Source organism: Camelus dromedarius, chromosome 31 (genome assembly GCF_036321535.1).
Source record: "Camelus dromedarius isolate mCamDro1 chromosome 31, mCamDro1.pat, whole genome shotgun sequence".
In the NCBI taxonomy this organism is placed as follows: Eukaryota; Metazoa; Chordata; class Mammalia; order Artiodactyla; family Camelidae; genus Camelus; species Camelus dromedarius.
Genome location: NC_087466.1, coordinates 17713177 through 17733691, shown reverse-complemented (window position 1 = coordinate 17733691; position 20515 = coordinate 17713177). Strand labels below are relative to the sequence as shown.

General features: G+C 47.9%; 1 protein-coding gene across 4 annotated transcripts in view; it reads left to right on the top strand.

Moving 5' to 3' along the window:
• The first annotated feature begins 7378 nt into the window (after nt 1-7378).
• CCDC63 (coiled-coil domain containing 63) overlaps nt 7379-20515 on the top strand; it is a 47717-nt gene continuing 34580 nt past the window's right edge. Inside the window, exons 1-2 of one of the 4 annotated variants that reach the window (XM_064481230.1) lie at nt 7379-8533; nt 14587-14678. The gene's annotated coding sequence lies outside the window, so the exon portion shown is untranslated. The remainder of the gene's footprint in view (nt 8534-14586; nt 14679-20515) is intronic. The other 3 variants (XM_031442701.2, XM_031442704.2, XM_064481229.1) reach the window with 3 other exon arrangements.

The window sequence follows — 20515 nt, the reverse complement described above, 5'->3', positions numbered from 1 at the left end:
ATATGATAGTACTTTTTTTCTGAATCGTTTGAGAAGCTGTAAATATGCCTCTTTATCTGTGTTATCTCCTAAGAACAAGGAAGTTCTCTTACATAACTGCACCGTAGTTATCAAATTCAAGATACTTAGCATTGATGTAATACTATTATCTAATCCACAGTATGCGACAAATTTCCCTAATTGTCCCTCCCCCCCCCATTAAAAAAAAATCCAGAATCACACAGGCCTTTTTAGTCATTTTTTTTTTTTTTTGGTCCCTTTTAATCTGAAACAGTTCTCAGCTTTTTTTTTTTTTAATTGTCATTCATGACCTTGACATTTTGAAGTACAGTTGGCATTTGTCTGGGGAATCTGTATTTTTAACATCTCCCTCGACCTTGAGCACTTTGAGAGGATTGGGCAGCCCAAGATGCAAATACACACAACTCTGACCTCTCAATAATGCCGATGCTCAAAGGACTTTTTAAAAAATAGCTTTGTGGGATACCAGATTTAGCTCCTCAGTGGGGTTTAGAGTTTGGGACTTTTTTTTTAAAGATCTGATTTGCTCAGAACTCAAATCCAATAGATTATTTAATTGCCTGGGTTGCTCAGCTGGTAGAATCCAAAGGGATCCTACTAGGCTTTTAATTTCTCCCGGCTTTGAGTCCCAGCAAGGTCTGCAAGAGGGCTGCTGGGAAGCAAAAGGGGACAGAGGGGTCAAGACTAGGCCAGCAGAAAACAGTAACTATCTCCTCCACAGGCACAACGTGTAGGCAAGGTGCTGGGCGCTTGGGTGAATTTGCTCATTCAGTCCCCACAGCTGTTCCCCTGGGTGAAACATCATTAGCTCCATTTTACAGATGGGGCGATTGAGGCTCAGAAAGGTGATATCACTTATCTCTCACTGCTTGCCATAAATACAGCACATCATGTATCCTGTAGAAATGTGGTTTGTTTTTTTTTTTTTACTGTATTGAAAAATGAGATTCCTGTTTCCACCTTGACCTACAGATTCCAAATTCTTGGGGCCGGCCTCTGCCACCTGCATGTTTAACAAGCCCCTGGTGCAGACTAGATCATGGGAACCCCCCAGTGGAATCCCAGCGTGCTCCTGGTCCTGTCGGATACTTGGGACAGCTTGTTGGGATCCAAGACAATTTGCTAATTTTGAAATCAGAAATAAAAACTCCCCCGTTCCAAGAAAATCTCTCCCTGCACCTGAGAAGGAGACGACCTGTTAGAATTCAGCGTCCAAGCACTAAACTCCCCCTGGAAAGGATTCCAGTCCTGCCCAGGTCTCCTCAGTCTGCAGTGCCCACTCACTCCCCACCCCTATTTACCATCTTCAGACCCCGCCCAGTTGCTGAGGAGATCAGGCCCCTCTTTACCCAGGCTCCTGGAAAAAGGTTGGAAAAACACATGGATTGTGTGGGTTAATTCAAGGGCCACCTTTGGTTTCTTAAGAGCACAAATTGTTCGTGAGGACTTTGGCTCACTTCCTGGAGGCAAAGGGAGGCAAGAATTCACCTCTGACTGCTCTCTGGGGCAGCAGCTCCCTGTCATTTACCCAATCAATGAACCTGATTGAACCTGGGCACACCCCTACTTGGCACAGAAAACACCGACTTCTTTTTTTCCTGCTTGTTTGCTATCACGACGTTTTACTAATCATCATAATCGCCCACATTTATTGCCAGTTGACTAAGCTCTTTATTCCCATTTACTTAATTAATCCTCACAAGGACCTTATGAGGCAGAGCTTGATACCCCCAACTCACAGAAGAGGAAACTGAGGCCTGGAGCTGTGGCAAGCACTGCTGTGAGTCCCCCAACATCCATTCTAAAGTCATCCTCATCTAAAGTAAAAATAACCCAATTTTCATCAGGAAACATGGCCACCTGGAATTTCCCAGCCTCCTCTGCATGCAGATGTGGACATGTGACTGAATGATGGTGAAAGGACGTGAGGATTCCAGAGAACTCTCCCTAAGAGATGGCAAATATACTCTTTGCTGTGGCTTCTTTGTCCCTTCTTTTAGTCTGCTGTCTGGGACATAAATGCCACCGTCTTGGACTGTGTGGTAGGTCCTGACTGAAGGTGCATTTAGCTGGGAGGACCCTGGGTCCCTTATACTGCTGACCACCATAACCAGGCCTGGTCTGGACTTTTTCATCAGAGGGAAATGAGCTTCTTTCTTCTTTAAGCTATTTTTATTTCTCAAGCTGACTTCAATATTAAACATGGTGGCAGAGCTAGGATTCGAGCCTACATTGGTGTGACTCAACCAACTGAACTGTAATTGTGGGGTGCATCATATAACCCCACAGGACAGGTACTGCCATGGCGCAGGGGAGCTGGGAGCCGAATCCCATGTCGTCTCCCATAGGCCTTCTCTGCCTGGCCTGTCTGAGGAGGATCGGGGTGAGAAGAGAGGTCTCGGGTGGGGATTTGAGGCCAGGGGCAGTGCAGGGCTGAGGGAATTCACTCATTCATTCTGCAGATGTTACTGAGAAGTAAGAGGTATGGGGGATTGCAACGGAGCCCCAAGTCCCTCCCATTCCTGTCTGCTCACCCCTGTCATTGTGGCATTGCTGTCCCTCTTCTCAAGAAGTAGAGTCCATTTCTCCAGCCCTCAAAGCTGGCCTTCGCCGTGTGAGTTCTTTTGGTCTGTTAGATGCTAGCAAACATGATGCAAGTAAGAAACGCACTTGTGCTTTGGGGCTTGTTGCCTCTTGCTGCTGGGAACCCTGCAGTCATCACGGTATGCAGGAGCCAGGCTGGCCCACTGATGATGAGAGGTGCCTGGTCATCGAGCCAACTGCTGGACATGTGTCTCCAGAGGACCTCTAGATCTTCCAGTCCCAGCTGAGCCAGCCCAGGCCAGAACTACCCAGCCAACTCATAGAGTCAGGAGAAATAATAAATGTTTGTTGTTTAAAGCTGTTAAGTTTTGGGGTGTTTTGCTATTCAGCAAAAGCCAATTGGTTCAAGGGGTATTAGTGGGCATGCATTGGTTATAAGTTTTGACAGATTCATTATCTCACAGATCAAGAAGTCCAGGGCGGGTTGGGCAGTGTTGATTCAGCAGCTCAGCAATGCAACCAAGGACACCAGTTTCCTTCACCTGTCTGGCAGGTCATCATCTGCGTGTTGCCAACTTTCCTATCCTCGTGCCTTCATGTTACCAAGATGGCTGCCACATGCCCCAGGCAAAACAGCATCCCAAGTATGAAGTTGCAACTCAGTGGATAAGAGCTTTCTTTTTGACCAGTTCTTTGTCAAGTAGAAAAATATTTTCTAGAAATTTCTACCTTTAGTTCATTGGCCAAGACTGGCCACATGTCCACACCTACACCAATTGTTGGCAGAGAGAAATGGGATTGGCTGTGACTAATCATGATTTGTCCCCTGGTGGGGACAGTTCTGCAACACTGGGGACACAATATGAGCAGAGTTTCTGTGGCTGAAACGTGCAGAGTGTGCTCAAGAAAGTGGCAAGCAAACCAGTGTTGTCAGAGGGGAGGACACGTCTGAGGAATGTCCCCCAGAGCTGCTGTCATGGGTGTTCGGTGAAGATTAGAAAAGGGTTCTTTGGCCAAGTCAATTTGGGAAAGGTTGAGTTGCACAACATCCCACAGCTTGTACTTCTGTTGCTGTGCAGATTTTCTGGGAGCCTTGAAAATGCTAATACGCACCAGAAATTTCCAGAGACAGGAGCGAGGCAGGTGGACTGTATGTCTTTGCCTAAATTGGGTTGACCACAGAAGGTAATTTTCCTCAGAGCATCTCCTGGTACTTCCGCTCAGGGAACAAGCTTGGGGAACTGCTCAGGGAGAGTTGGTGCAATGGTCCTTGACCAGGGTGATGGGGTCTCCCAGGGGACAGTGGGCAAAGTCTGGAGATATTTTTGGTTGTCACAGCCCAAGGTCATGGGTACTACTGGCATCCAGTGGATAGAAGCCATGGATGCTGGTAAGCCTCCTATAATGCTCAGGACAGAATCCACCACAAAGACTTGTCTGGCTGAACACGCAAAAACTTGTGCATGAATGTTCACAGCAGCATTATTCACATTGGCCAAAAAGTAGAAACAACCCCAAATAATTTCCTTCAACTGATGAACGGACAAACAAAATGTGGTCTGTCCTTACAATGGACTATTATTCAGCCATAAAGAAGAATGAAGTACTGATACACGCCACAAAATGAATGACCCTTGAATACAGTATGCTAAGTGAAAGAAGTCAGACACAAAACCACATCCTGTTCCATTTGTATGAAATCTCTAGAACAGGCAAATCCATAAAGACAGAAAGCAGATGACTGGTAGCCAGGGGCTGGGGGGAGGGGGTCCAGGAAGTGACTGCGAATAGGTATAGCGTTTCTTTTTGGGTGATGTAAATGTTCTAAAATTGATTGTGGTGATGGCTGCACAACTCTGTGAGTATACCAAAAAACACTGAATTTTACACTTTAAATGGGTGAATTGTAAGATATGGGAACTATATGCCAATAAGTTTTTTTTTTTTAAGTCAGTAGTGCCAAGAGACACTGGACTAGTAGGTAACTAGGTTGACAGAAGACCGTATTTCAAGATTCTTTGAGCACCTACTGTGTGCTGGGCATTTTCATACACATCATCCCATGTAATTCTCATGATGAATTCATAGTTAGGTCTGTATCCCATTGCTGAGATGAGCAAGCGGATGCTCAGAGAGGCTCATTCACTTTATCAAGGCTGCAGAGCTGGTAAATTGTAGAGCTGGGGTCTGAATGCTTTTGGGTTTGCCCTTGACCCCACTGGCTTTCCACTTCTGTGTACTGACTCTCAGTGAGCCATCTGTCTTGGCTTTCTCCTGACACAGCTCTGGTTGCAGCCTGTGGTCCTGGCAGCGCCCCAGGAGGCCCTCCTGAGAGTGCTGACGTTCATCCCTCTGTCCAGGCTGCAGCTGGCATCTGGATAGGGATTGGTTGCCTAGCAACATGGATGCAGATTCTGCCCTGAGCCAAGGGAATTATTTCCTCAGTCTTGGCTGCAGGAACTTCAAGGAGAACAGCCCCAGGAGGGTCTGTGGGAACAGGACATCAGGAAAGCAGGGACAACTATGTCCTTGGGAGGGCCTGGAAATGGGGACCCTCTTTATGTGGAAGAATCAGCTGCAGGGACAATGAAAGAGACCTGGGTCAATCATAATGATGTTAATATTCTGACTACAGCTACATTTCTTGAGCCCTACCTGTCTGCCAGGCACTGCGTTCAGTGCTGTACAGTCTATAAGCCTCCCTAGCCCCCATGCAATAGGTTACAATTATTATGTCCCTTTTGCAAGAAGATCTAGGGCTCATGGAGGTTAATTGGTTTGTCATGCAGCCAGAAAATGTAGAAGCTGGTATTTGAACTCAGGCCTCTCTGACACCCTAGCTTAGCCCCTATTATATCCCTGGCTGGGCACTTGGTGGAGAAAATCCACTATGGCGCTCCCAAGGCCCTGGGCAGCCTGCCACACACTCCTTGTCACTCCGCTTTTTCCAGACATACCATCCGTGCTTCATTTCCTCAAACATTCCAACCCCTTTCCAGTCACAGGGCTTTTGCATATGCTGTTCCCTCTGCCTAGGATACTCTTCCATCCACTCTCTTCACTTGGTTTACTCCTACTCATCCTTTTGGTCTCCAGTGGAAAGTCACTTTATTCATTCATCCATTGAGCCAAATATAGTTACTGAGTGACTCCCAATGCTAGATAAACATTAGTAAATAAAATATACATGACCCCAGCCTTCTTGAAGTTTACAAGCTAGTGGAAGAGACAATAATAGATAGGCCACAATTGCATGGGAAACATTCCCTGATTACCCTGCCCTTTGGCAAGAATAATTATCAATTAATTGTATAATTATTTATTTAATGTTGCTCTCCCCTCCCAGACTGTAGGTTCCATGAGGCCAAGGACTATGAGACTGTACTGTGAGGGTCAGTACTATTATTATCCCCATTTTATAAATGAGGAAACTGAGGCACAGAGAATTTGAGCAACTTGTCCAAGATCACAGAACTAGTAACTGGTGGAGCCAGGATTTGGTCCCATGGCTCCAGAATTTGTTTCCATCAGTAGGTTATAAGCAGGTTAGGAAGAAAAAGAAAGAAGGAAGAAAGAAAAGGAAGGAAAGGAAGAAAGGAAGAAAGAAAGAAAGAGAAAGAAAGAAAGAAAAGAAAGAAAGAAAGAGAAAGAAAGAAAGAGAAAGAAAGAAAGAAAGAAAGAAAGAAAGAAAGAAAGAAAGAAAGAAAGAAAGAAAAAGGAAGGAAGGAAGGAAGGAAGGAAGGAAGGAAGGAAGGAAGGAAGGAAGGAAGGAAGGAAGGAAGGAAAAAAAAAGAAAGAGGGGAGGATATAGCTCAAGTGCCAGAATGCATGTTTGGCATATACGAGGTCCTGGGTTCAATCCCCAGTACCTCCTCTAAAAATAAGTAAACCTAATTACTTCCTCTGCCAAAAACAAAAACAAGAAAAGAAAGACAGGGAAGGTAAGAAAGACTCCATCAGTGGTCGTGCCTTCCGTGTCTAGCTATGTCCCACAAGAAGTTGTCTGTTTCAGAGCCAGGCCCAGCCTCCTGGGTCCCTGCCTTCCCTCATCTTCCGTGGTGTGACAGCCCAGGGTTGCACAACAGGCTGGGAAGATCCTTACCATCCACCAGCTTGCTGTGGGCCATGGGGAGGGAGCCGGGAAGACAGAGGGACATTTTGGGATCAGTATTTTTATTTTGGCTTCTCTGCTGAGCAAACTGGGCAGAAGTATGAACTCATGCTCCTGAATCCAGCCTAGGGTTCCAGAAAGTACTCAATTACTCTGTCCCAGTATTCCAGAGGGTGCATTCTCACAAGTTGATTAAGCCAAGGGTTTCTGGGGCCTTCTATGTTCTCCTGTCAAGGAAGGATTCTGGCCAGAGAGCCCCAGAGAACAGTTTTATGTAAGGCTGGGGCCAGGGAACAGAGCCAGTCCCTTTGGTACAAAAGAAGTCTGGCGTTATTGAGTTCATATCAGGTGCCAAGCAGTGTGCTAAGAATTTCATGTAGATCCACGTCTCTAATAGCATATAGCGAAGATGTTGTTGTCTCTGTTTGACATAATTGTGTGTTGCCTTTCTTACCAGCTCTGTGACCTTGGGCAAGTCCCTTCGTTTTTCTGAGCTTCCATTTCCGTTTGATGTTAGATGAAGGGCTCATCCAAAGTCACATACTAGTAGAAAAGAAAGCCGAATTTTTTAACCACAAAACTTTCCTGAGTTCTTAATACATGAAAACCTATTGCTATTTTGGGACAGGAAGTGAGCAGAGCAGATTAAAACGCTACTTCTGCTCTCAAGGAGATTATAATCTCTGGAAGGAATAGCAAATGCGGTTTGTTTTTTCTTTCTTGACAGATGGCTTGAATCAATTAGTAATGGCTGCCTGCCTGGACTGCGGCAGCCCGGTCTGTGGGAAAGTGTGCCGGGATTGATTAGGAATGTCTGCCAGAGGATTCCCCGCGAAGAACCAAGTGTTTGCCGCGCCTGGAGTTGGAGACGCCCGAGCTGGCGTTTGGAATGGCCTTTGAGGTGGCCAGACGGGGACGACTAAGAACAAAGCGAGCGTCTGCATGGAGCTACGCCGCGGTGAGGGAAGGAGAGAGGGGAGGCAACCATTGGCACCGCAGGGAAAGCTCCCTGGAGGCGGCAGGGGTGCCCGAGGGAGACGGGGCGGACTGTGGCTGCGGAGGCGCGCGGGGTAGCGGCTCTCGCGGCGGGAGGTCTCCGGCGAGACGCGCCGGCGGATGCGGAGCGCGCGGGCTCTGGGAGAAAAGACGCTCTGAAGTCAAATCCTGACTCAGTCACTCGTTTAATGCGTGACTCGGGACAGACCATTCAACCTCTCGGAACCTCCGTTCCCTGACCTGTGAAACGGAGGAGGGTTATTGGGTTGACTGCCGACTGCTTGCCGCTGCCGCAGTGAACGCAGACTCAGCAGCCCTTGGAGGCCGCGTTGTCCTTGCCGGAAGCCGGGGGTGGCGTCCACTCCGTAGCCTGTGAAAATGGCGCCCCCAGGGGCGCCGGCGTGAATGGTTACCTCCTGGCGGTGTGTGACGTCCCGTGTGCCTGGATGAAGAAACAAGGCCCAGAGAGGTTGAGTCATTTGCCCAAGTCACACAGCTAGCACACGGCAGAGGTAGGGTTTGAGCTCAGGTCTGTCTGACTCCACAGTCCAAGCCTGTAACCACCATGACCTCCTGCCTTCCACCGATTTGCCAAGCCTGGAAAAACGGTTTGAACTTTGGGAGAGTGCTTAAGCTGTGTAACTTCCCTATGTGGATTTTTCTGCAGGGATAGGTAGCAAATGAGTTCATTTTCATGCGTGTGAAAATCCGGAGCACAGTGCCTCGTTCATGGTGAAAGTTACCCAGAGCCGTAAGGGTGAGGGTTGCGGGGAGATTGAAACCCACTCTGAAACTAAGTGTGAGGAGGGTGACCCTAAAAGAAAGAGCGTGGCAGTAGGATTTTCAATGAGAGGGAAGCAGGTGAGTCCTTGGGCCTGGGGCAAAGAGGTGAAGGCGGCTGAGGAAACAGATTTGAGGGGTTTAGAGGGGTGCTCAGCTCTCAAAAGGGCTGCTGGTGAATCCATCTGCAGGGATGTCAATTGAATAGGGTCCCACAGGGGACGTGGGGGTAACTGATGAGCATTAGTGAAGGGCTTGTAACACAGCTGTGGGCTGGGAAAAGGGAACAAGCAGCGGGTGATGACGCTCCTAGGACTGGCAGGAGCAGGGAGCTCTGGGCCTGAAGGAGTGAGGGGAAAGGCTGCTTTGGAACCTGGAGAAAGCTGTAGCCTTGAGACAGAGCCAGGCTATAGGGAGAGGAATACAGCTCCCATTGGCCAGGCCACCTACATCCAGGCAGCATGGGGGTACCCCCTGCAAACCTCACAGACTGGGAAAGGTCAAGGGATAAACGTCAAAGGGGAAACTGGGATGCTCTTAGCACAAGAGGGCAGGAAAACTCGACAGACATTCATTACATGACCCTGACCCGGATGATTTCCGAACATTCTGGCAGCTCTCAAATTCTTTAATTGGATGACCATTGACTCTATCAGCTTTTATTTTCTGGGACATTAAATTCTGTGGAGTCTGGTGAAACTCTCAGATGATGCAGATTCAGGGTGGGTAGCTGAGGGGATGGGGACCAAGGGTGCAGAGATGCATATTTATGTACAGCTCGACATCAGACAGCCTCCATGTTCAAGCCAGAGAGGCTCCCAGAAGGTGAAAGACATGCCATCCACAAAGTCCCTGCTGTTATTAATCAGCAAACGTCTCAGGAGCAGGTGTGCATGAGTGAATTTTGGGGTCACGGCGGTAATCCAGTCTGGCTAGGCTGAAGCAGGTGACCTGACTGTCCGCCTGATCCTGAGCCACTGGATTAGGGGATTAATCTAAATCTCTTGGAGGAGAGGACGATTTTCGAGAAAGCCTGGGACCCAGAAAATGAAAGCTGGTCTTAGTGACCTCAGACTCATTCCCTGGAATCATTTAGAAAAGCTACCATTGCGGTTGAGACCCCCTGGGATGTGGGGGACAGAAAACATGGAGCTCAAAGGGGTCTGGGAGTAATGGAGATAAAAATCAAGGAGAAAGAAAATTCAGGGAGTTCATGCCCTTCCCAAGGGGCCAGTTAAGATCCAGTGCCAGTTGATGGTTGCTGAATAGAGCCAGACAGGCTGGATTTGGATCCTAGCTCTGCCTCTTACTTGTTGTGTAATGTTGAGCAAGTCACTTCCTCTCCCCGTGCCTCAGTTTCCTCATCTGTAAAACTGGACAATAATAAAACCCACTTTATAGAGATGTTCTGAATGAATAAATGTTTGCAAATGCCTAAAACAGTTCCTGGTATGTAGTAAAAAGCACTATATATAAATGTTTGCTACATAAATAAGAATATAAGTCCTTCATTGTCAGGTCTTCCAATCTTTCAAAGGAAGTAAATTTGGAAATCCAAGTTTTAATAATCATATTTTCTTCTTTTTTTTTTAAAAATAGAGATACTTGGGATTGAACCCAGGACCTCATGCATGCTAAGCACACACTCTACCACTGCGCTGTACCCTCCCCAACAATAACCATATTAATAGCAAACACTTAGGCAATTTAGAAACACCTTAAGTACTGAGTAAATGTTGTGAGGTAGAGGCTTATTATCCCATTTTACAGATGAGGAAACTGAGGTATGAGGGTCACATGACTTGCCCTAGAGTTACACACTAGTGAGTAGTAGAACTGGAATATAGGGTGACCAAGCGTTCTAGTTTTAGCACTGGAAGTCTCATGCCCCAGGAAACTCTTCAGTCTGGGAGGACGAGGACTGTTGATCACCCTGGTTTCAAACCTGGTCAGTCTGGCTCCAGCATTCTGCTCTTAAGCACTGTACTCTATTTCCTTTTGCATGAATGTTCCTAATTTTTAACTGTTGGCCACTGTGGGCCAAATAATTTGCAATTCCTGAAAGAATCGGATACTCCCCAACCTTGAATTTCCCATTTGTTGTAGAGAAGTGCCTCTGTTTCTTCATCTGTAGAATGGGCAAAGAATAACACAGACTTCATAGGTTTGTTATGAGGATTAAATGAAGTCATGTACGTAAGGTACTTAAAACCGTGCCTGGTGTGAAGAAAGTGCTCGATAGATGTTTTCACATTATCACTGTTGTTAAACAGACATCCTCAGACTTCCTGAATCTCCTGGCTTGGGGTCTGGGTATCTGTTATTATTGTTATTGTTTTTAACAGCAATTTCCCCAAGGCAACCAACCAGGTTTGGGAATAAGGAATCCTGAGGTCAAATCTGAGTTGTACAGGTAATGCACTGTGTGACCTTGAACAAGTTTCTTCACCTCTCTTTCTTCCTTTTGCCAAGGACTAGGAGTTCTGCCTCTCTAAGGGGATTAATGTTTAGGGGTTTAGAGGCTTCTAGAACCTCTTAGAAAGGGAAGACATTTGATACAAGACAGGTAAGGAGGTAAAGAAGTAAGAAGGAAAGACCCACATTGTATTTGGAAGGGACTTAGGATTCAGGCTTGGGGCTAAGCTGCAGGATAGTCAGGATGGACTAGGCTATGCTAAGTAACAAATAGTCCCAGTACCTCAACAGCTTAAAACAAATGTTTATTTCTTACTCTCACTCCATGTGCTAGTTAATAAGCTGCTGTCTCCCAGCTCCAAAGCTACCCTTCTGTACTCTGCTCTGTGATGCTGGGGCTGGGACCCTGCCAGCCACATGCCTCCTTTGTCAGCTGCTCCTGTTAGCCTCTGCCAATAGGGGGCAGGCTGGAGGAAAGAGAAAGGTCTTAATTCTTCCTTCCTTTTGTTTTCTGTTCAGGTGAAGGTCACCCAAGCAACACTTCTGCATCCTGGCAGTAGACACTGGTGCCAGTCTCTGGGCTTTTTACACACACCCCTGGAACCAGCCTCCTTGTGTCCCCACAAGTGCTGAGCACTCCCCACTCAGAGGTTGGAGTCCCAGCTCCAAGGCCCTTCTTCTCCAAGGATCTGGGTTCTGACACTCCAACCTTCATCCTTTGTCCACCGGCCCTGGGGACAGTTGCTGCTTCCTGAGCGTCTCTGAGTTGTCTCGTTTCTCTCCTTCGCTTTTCAGCCCTCCAACATCCATTCTAGTTCTGTTAAAATGACTGCTGTGGTTTCTGTTTTCATGTCAGCCAACCTGACCCATACACTCCATGTCCACAATGGAGCTGAGCTCATTCTGAGACCCAAGGGAGGGAGCAGCCTACCTGGAAATTGCCAGGCATTGTGGCACAGGGGAGAGAGCCTGGTGGACCACAGACTAGCTCTTAAAGCTTCTGCCCAGAAATGATACATCTCTTCTGTCCACATTTCATTGGCCACGGTAGTCATGTGACCACATCTGAGTTCAACATGGGATGAGCAGTGAATATTTATGACCAATAGTACTATCTTCTAGTGAGTCCTTGGAAAGACGCAGAAATGAAACTCAGCTCTCCCTCCTGACAGTCAATCCTAATCAGGTCCCTAATTAGATTTTCCTAAATAATAACCAGAAAGTTATTACACATTTACATGTGCTAGTCTACGCGCTGATTTGCAGATAGTCCACGAGGTAGGTAGTTATTACCCCTGTTTCTCAGAAGAGAAACTGAGGCTCAGAAAGGGGACGTGACTTGCCTCAGGGTACAGAGCTGTGAGAGGTGAAGCTGAGATTTGCACCCGAGTGTGTCAGACTGAAGCCCAAATTCTTCACCTCTATAATCTGTGGGGTGTCCCTTCTTGCTCCCATTCCAGAAACCTGAGGGAGGGGAGACAAGGAAAAGCAGGTATTTAAACAGGCTCAGCCCCTTTAACTGACAAACCCCGCCTCCCACTCAAGGTTGCAGCTTCTCTGAAGGGCAGCCCAGATCTGGGGCTCAGCAGTCCAGAAAACTCTCCGAGGATCTGCCCTCGGGAGCCCACTCCAGTCTGGCCAGTCCAACTCTTTTCACCTTCCAGCAGCCTCAAACTGCCCCTTGCTCAGCCCTAGTCTGGCTCAGAACGGTCCAAGGAAGGGAGGTGGTGCCCAGGATTTGGGAGCCTGGGAGCCTGAGCTCTCCCAGGGCTCTGCCCCGACTCAACATTCAGGGGACCCTGGTCTGTGCTTGGGACAGTAGCCACTTGAGTCTTGTCCCAGCAGATATGGGGATCCCCCAGTTAGAATATAAGCCCTTAGAGGTCTGAGCTGTGTCTTTTGTGTCTTCTGCACAATATTAGTGATGACTGGTTGGCTGATGCCCTCAGGCACCCCAGGCACCAGGCACCAGGCACCAGACTAGGTGACTGTTTCAAGGGTACCTGGGACTTGTTTCAGCCAGATGTGGTGAGACACACAGACCCGGAACTGACTGCCATGAAGCGAGACGTTTCTACTCTCAGATCCCCAGAAACAGGTGGCACCACAGACAGGAGTGTTCAGGGAAGACTCACTTCTCCTGTGTTCCTCCTTTACTCTCACACTGTCACAATATCACCAGTCGTGTGGGGGTTTTCCCATACCAAGCAATCCTCTCTGATGCCAGCTGGGTGTCCTACAATGTAACTTAATTCTGATTCTCTCTTCCTGGAATCAGCCCCACATACCACAGGTTAAGCATTCAGTCCCATGAGACTGCTCCCCCCCCCACCCCCGCTTCAGATGCCAATCGCTGAGTCATAGGTCCCCAGGTTACCTACAGCTTCTCTCCAACTTGGCTATAAATCAGAGATTCCCATGGCTGCCTCCCCCTTGGATTCGATTATTTGCTAGAACAGCTCACAGAACTCAGAGAAACACTGACTTACATTTACCAGTTTATTATATAATAAAGGATCTGACTCAGGAACATCCAGATGGAGGAGACGCAGAGAGCAAGGTGTGAGGGGAGGGGCACAGCACTCCGCGCCCTCTCTGAGTGGGTCACCCTCCCTCACCTCCATGTATTCAACCAGGAAGCTCTTCAGAACCCATACTTTGGGGGATTTTTATGGAGGCTTCCTCACAGAGGCATGACTGATCGTTAAGGCCATCTTCAGCCCCACTCCCTCCGGAGAATGGGAGGTGAGGCTGAAAATTCCAAGCTTCTGATCATGGCTTAGGGTTTTTCTGGTGACCAGACCCCATCCAAGAGCCTACCATGAGTCACCTCATTAGAGCAAAAGAGTCCTATCATCCAGGAAATTCCAAAGGATTTAGGAACTCTCTGTCAGGAACTGGGATTGAAGATCAAACGTTAGGACAGAAGATGCTCCCAGTGCTCTTATCACTTAGGAAATTCCAAGGGTTTTAGGAACTCTGTGCTAGGAACTGGGGTGGGTGGGGGGGACTGGAGACCAATATACACTTCTATTATTTCACTGTGGGGAGGGGCACATATGGGGATGCACCAGGGTCAGCTAGGAGGCGGGGGTGGGGGGAGAGGTGGGCAGGAGGCTGTACTATGGTTTCTGCAGGAAGGAACGGGCAAGGCAGGGTAAGCAGTCTGAGGTTTAGAATTAGCTCATTTGATTAATTCCACCAGGCTCTGGGGGTGTGAGTTCCTTCCCCAGTTGTCTGGTACCTTGCCCTGGGGTGATTAGGGCAGAGGGACATCAGCCTGGAGCTAAGAGCTTGATAAAGGAGGTGGTTGGGGGTGTGGACTTTGGATTGGTTGGTTTGCAGGTAAAAGTTTCACTCCCAGATGAGCTGTCTGCTCTCTCTAGGAATTAGCTGACCTTGGGAGAGGCAGTCCTCCCAATGTCAGCAGGGCTCCAAGATGTCAAACAACGCATCAGAATAAAAAGACATGCTTACCACAGTGCCCTGCAAGTACCATATTGCTGGATATTTGCAACCAATCTATTGTATCAGTTAGAGTGAGTTCAGCAGCCAGTAACAAAAGAACTGATTAATAGAGACTTAAGAAATAAGATGTTCTGTTCAGTCTTGACCTAACAAGAAGTCTTGAGGAGGAAACTTCCAGCTTCAGTTTGTCAACTCAACAGTATCATCCAAGACCCAGACTTTTTCTGTCTTTTGCCTTTTTTTCTGCTCAGCATGTTGGTGATGTCTTTCCACGTAGTCCCAGGAAGCTGACTCAGCTCCCGGCATCAAAGGCCCGCACGACAGCATCCCAGCAAGAGGAAAGGTACTTCAGTTATCTATTTCTGTGTTACCAAGCCTGCCAAAACTTAGTGGCTTAAAACAAGGTATTGTTTCTTACGCTTCTGTGGTTGACATGAGTACTGCTGGATGGCTTTTCTGTCCCACATGACGTTGGCTGGGACCAATCCACTGAACTGCCTTCAGCTGGCAGCTGGGCTGGGCTGGAAGGTCCAAGAAAGCGTCATTCCCACATTTAGGGCCTTGGTGCCCTTCCTTGTGGCCTCTTCACATGGCCAGCCTGGGCTTCCTCACAGCATGGTGGTCTCTGAGAAGTCAAATGACTTTCACCGTGGCTGACTTCCAGGGCCAAAGTGGAGGCTGCCAGGCCTTCTTCAGTCCTACCCCTGGAACTGGTACAGCGTCACTTCTGCAGCATTCTGTGGGTCAAAGCAAGTCACAAGGCCAGCTCCAGTTCACGGGGAGCTGTTACCCCCAATAAAAGGAAGAAAAGGAGGGGAGGAGAGAGTAGATATTGGGGAGGCAAATGGCAACGTCTGCCACTTGCAGCCTCAGTTTCCCCGTGAAGAGGAGACCGTTGTTCCTCAGAGCAGCCCAGAGTGGCCCAGCAAGTGCATACACCTCAGGAGGAGTCTTCTCTTCCCTCTCAGCTCTCTCCCAGCTCAGCTCGCTCTACCTGTTCTTTGCCTGTTGGGACCCTGCCAGGGAGAGGGAGACAGCGCTTGTGGGGACGTTGTGGGGGAGGGAGGCCCCATTCACTTGTTCAAAAAGATGGAAGCATTTGGCACCGCTCCTGGTGCCAAATTGAAATGAATGCTGGCTTCACTCCCAGGCTGGTTCCCATCCCTTCCAGAGGGCACGGACTCTGCAGCACTGAATCTGGGAAGGTCACTTGATTGTCACAGGGGAAGGTGGGGGAGGGGCTGCGACAGTCAGGGCCCCAGAAGACAGCAGAATCCGGTTCAGATGGCTCACGGGACTGTAAAGAAGGGACTGCTGTCAGAGTGTGGGCAGGGTCAGGGGATCAGAGAAGGGAGGCTGTGACGCAGAGAGATTAGCACTGAGGGAAGCCATTACCACAGTAAAGGCAAGAAGAGGCTGAGGAAGGAGCTGGTGTGCCTGAAGCCCCGCGAGGGCAGGAGCTGGGGAGAGGCGTCCAGACAGAGCCTGGGGCCGGGGACGTGCGCAGCCACCGCCAGAGCCGGGAAGCCGAAGCCAGGAGAGTTTGAAAGAATTGCCCCACCTCCCTCTCCCCCTGCCTTCTGTCTCCTGCTGGTCCCTCTCATTGGCTACACCCAGTCAGAAGCCAGAGGGCAAGGGGTGATGTGGGCCATACTGTCCACTTCTGGAGACACAGGGGAGGCTGGAGAATGAGTAATAATATGCATATGCCCAAAAGATGTGGTTTTCTTTTATAACTGTTTTTCAGTACTCCAAAATGTTCCATTCATAGATCTGCCACAATTTACTTTAAAAATCCTTCTCTTATTCTTCTTTGTAGAGAACTGTTTTATTGCAGTGCAGTATACATATGTACAGTGTATGTGTCAGCAGTGCACAGCTTGATGAATTTTCACAAGTGAGCTCATCCATGTAACTAGATCAAGAAACGGAGCTTCCTCAGCACCCTGGAAGCCCCCTGATTCCCTGCTCCAATTTTGCTCCCTCCCCTCCACCAGAGAACCTGGATTCTGACTCCCAGTAGCACAGGTTCATTCTCCTGTAGAGGTAATGTTACAGTGGGCATCTCTGTGTCTATGGACTTTTTTTTTTTTTTTTTTTTTTTTTTGCTATTGACTTGTTTTCTTAGGCTGAATCTCCAGATTTAGGTTTCCTGGGTTGAGGCGGATAAACATATTTATAGCTCTTGCTGTGTGAGGCTGCATTCCTTTCTGAAGGATGTACAGATTCCTTGTCACTCCTTATCTCAGAAGTCTGCCACTGAGATTCTAATCGGTGACTCTGGCTTCAGGGGAAGGGAGGCCAGGAGAAGGGCACTTCTGGATCCTATCAGGGAGGAATCCGAAACTCTGAATACCAGCAATGCTCGCTCTTTTGTATAGGACAGTTTTTGATTGCAAACGACAGACACTGGTTTAGGCAGATACCAAGATCATTGCAGGCATTTAGGCAGTCCACGGATTCTTGGGTGGGTTTGCGTCTGTGCAACAGGAACTAGAACTCAGATCCCCTGGCTCCCCGGGCCCAGGCACTTCAGCTTACACCAGGGACTCTGTGCATTGACCATTCAGCCAGCATCTCTGTCCTTGAATCCCCCAGAGGACTTCCCCTCTCATCTCATTGGCCACCCTAAGACCTCGGATTGGGCTCAGTTTCTGTGAGGTTCAGTGTTCTCCACTCAATTCTGGAACACAACCCAGGATTTTATTAGTAAGGAAGGCGTGAGGGAAGGGCTTTGAGCAGTCCATATACTTGGTGAAAAATGGCTGCCCAGCCCTGACTTAACACAATTTCTTGGCTCTGGCACCCAACACCTAACAGTCTTTTGTTTCCCAGGGAATTTTGTGTCCAAATTCTGTTGCCTGGGAAAGAAGCTCTGATTAGTCTAACCTGGGTGAGGAGTTCTAATCTCATCCAATCAGCCATTGCAGAAGGGAGGGTTGGGTAACACCACGTGCTACCAACACAGAGATCAGGGCTGAAAGAGATGGAACAGGGCTGGAGCAGGTAGCCTCTACCGAGTTACCCAGACAAAAGAAGACAGTACCGAGGGCACCAGTAAAGTAGGGACACCCCAAAGTATTGTTTTTCCAAAATGATTTGTTATTTCATTTAAAAAAGCATCATGGCAAAATCCTGTCAGACTGCCCGGCCCTTATCTTATGGATTAGTACTGTTTTTATTTTCAATGCCAGAGGTGGGATGAAATATTTTACAATCCTTTCAAGCTTTAAAGCTCACAATTTGGCCCTGGCAGCCTGAAGAAATTAAGGCTCAGAGAAGTCAACTGACTTTCCTAAGAGCACACAGCAAATCAGAGGCAGAGCCAGGACTGGAACCTGGATATCCTAACACCTTGTCCAGTGTTCTTTCCATTATATGACTGTGCCCCACCCTTTTTTTTTTTTTTTTTGAGAATTATGTTCAAAGTCCCTGTGGAGGTGCTATTGTGCCACCTGATAATGGCCCGCTGGCCCAACAGTGGACATCAAACCTAGACTGGCCAAATTGGATTCTCTTTCCTAGGAAGCTGAGGTTAAGAAGACATCGATTACTTTCTGGGCTTCAAAATGGGAATTCATAAGAAGCAAGCTGAGGGGAAGAGAAATTTGTCTTTAAAAATAAGAGGCCAGGTTGAGAGACCAGGTGATTCCAGAGAGAGGAGCTGCCTTAATTTCTGACAGTTTTCTGGTTCTTGGTTCTTGTTCCTCATGGGGATCTGCCTCCAGCTTACTTGCAACAAGCATGATAGTCATATAATTTAGCATGCTCTTGGTGGCAAGTCATAGAAATTGCAATCCAGATTGGCTTAAACAATAAGAAAATGTATTAATTCCTTTAATAAGAAGTGCAGCCCCATGGAGGATTTCAGGTATGGTATGATCAGAGTTCCATCTATACTGTTCTACAATTCTCTGTAGGCTCTTCCTTCCATAATGTGTTGGCTTTGATCTCACACTGCCTTCCCTTATGGTTACAGGAGGGCTGCCAGCAACAACAAGGTGACATACTTCCTTGTTGCCATCCATGGAGCTAGAAAAAAGCATCTCCCCTCCAACCCTGGACTTTAAATCCTTCCTTTCTGTCTGATTAGGCCACTGTCAGTTTATGTGCCTGTTTCTGGACCAGTTGCAGTCTCCATGAGAATGCTACGCACAGATTGGCTTAAAATTAGGTTCTGGATCCAGTCATTGGCAAGGAGGATGGGAAGACTGTGATGGGCTGAGGGTAACTGAGGTCTGTCTTGGAGATGTGTGTGAAAATCAGTTTCTTCTGGCGAGCTAGGCTGGATGGCAGAGGGATGGTTACCTGAACAAGTTGGGATCTGCTAGGAAGAGGGAAGGGGGAACAGATGCTGGAGAGCAAAAAAAAAAAAAAATCATTTTGAGTTTTTTTGGATGGCTTTCTGATCCTTATTGTCAAGAAGACACTGGGACAATCAGCTTCTTGGTCTGTGGCCAAATGCCTTTGCCCAGCCCCTCTGCAGCCCGAGTCTAATTTCCTCCTCCATTCTGTAGACTCTGCTGTTGCCAACATTTCTCACCACTGGCTCATCGTTTTGGCAAGCTGGCATCTCACTCTGCTCCAAGCCTTGCTGATGAAGCTGAAGATCTCTTTAGCAGAATTGATTCTGGCATGTTCTAATTTAGAAAGCCTTGCACTTCCCTGCATGGGGGCTGCTGAGATCTGTGCCCATAAAGGCAGAGAGAGTAAATTCTTCTGACGAAAGCCTATTTTTAACAAGTCCTGAACCTAATTGAACTTAATCATTTTTCAGTGGTTGACACTTGAAATGTATGAGTCACTGGGCTATATATGGAGCTGAGGGCTACAACAGCCTTTTAAATATCAGAGAGTTGGTACATATCAACTTCCAGAAGAACTTCTCAGGTTTGGAGCTGTGGTTTTACTCAGGACTGCGGTAAAACATGGGTCTCTAGAGACAGACAGCCATGGGTTCAAATCCTGGCTCCCCCACTTACTGCAAAAGTCACTGTTTCTCCAAGCCTGTTTCCTCATCTGTAAAATAAGGATGGTAACACTTGTCCCAAAACACTTTTTGTGAATCATCAAGGCTTGACATGAGGCTGCTAATGATCTTTATTTATTCTACTTTTCATTAATAATCATGTTTCTTTGCAGAAATGTGTTTGGTTTTGACATGTTGCCCAAATCCCACATGTAAAATATACCATCACACTAACTTCCCTCATGGTTGCCAGCAGGGGCAACATGCTTCCTTGTGCACCATATTAGCTTTCTGAAACCAAAAAATACAGTAAGTTCTAAAACATATCTTGTCCCAAGAGTTTAGGGATGAGAGAATGGAGATCTTAGTAAGGCTGAGGCACAATTCACTCAAGGGGATGGAGGTAAGGTGAAAATCACGGGCATCAAAATTACCCTGGAAAACCAGTACTCCTAGTCATTTCCCTTCAGCAGTGTGGCTGCTTCTTGAGTTTAGCCGCAGGGGAAATGGTCAGCTTGTGTTTCAGTGCCCTTTGTATATATATATAAAAAATGTTTTATCTTTAAATGATCAAACTTGGTAAGGTCGGTGAAAAATGCTCACGCCAGGAGTGACAGGTGACCTGGGTCAGAGAGGGGTGCCCCATGTCATGCTCACAGAGGGTGGGGGTGGGTGCTCCTAAAGAAAATTGATGGACAAATTCCCCTGCACTGGTGGGTAGCTGTCTCAAGTTATTTCTCTTTTTTGCAGAGCAGGAGGAATTGGGTTCCTTAGTCAGTGCGTGTAAAGTGTGTGCCCAGCAGTTGCTGTAAGTACGCGTGAGTGTGAGAGGGGGAGTAAGAAGACAGTGGGGAGGAGATGCCAGTGAATGAGAGAGGAGACAGGATGGCGACTGAATGGCGGTGTGAATGGCCGAGTCAGGGAAGGAGAGCGTTGATTGAGTTAAGAAGTTAGCGGCGTGAGGGTTTGGCTAGTCTGGCAGGGGTGTCGCGTAGGAGGGGTGTCGCTGAGGGGTGTGTCACCCCCAACACCCCTCAGCTGCTCGAGTCCTCACTAAAGAGTCCTGCACCCTCCCAGCACCTTCCAGGGGAGAATGCCCCATCTGTGCGAGTCACAAAGGCGCCCGTTCCAGGGGTCCGAGAACGCCCTGACGTGGGGCTGGGGGTTGGCGCGGCGCAGCAAGCAGTCCTGCCGGCGCCGTCAGACGCGCA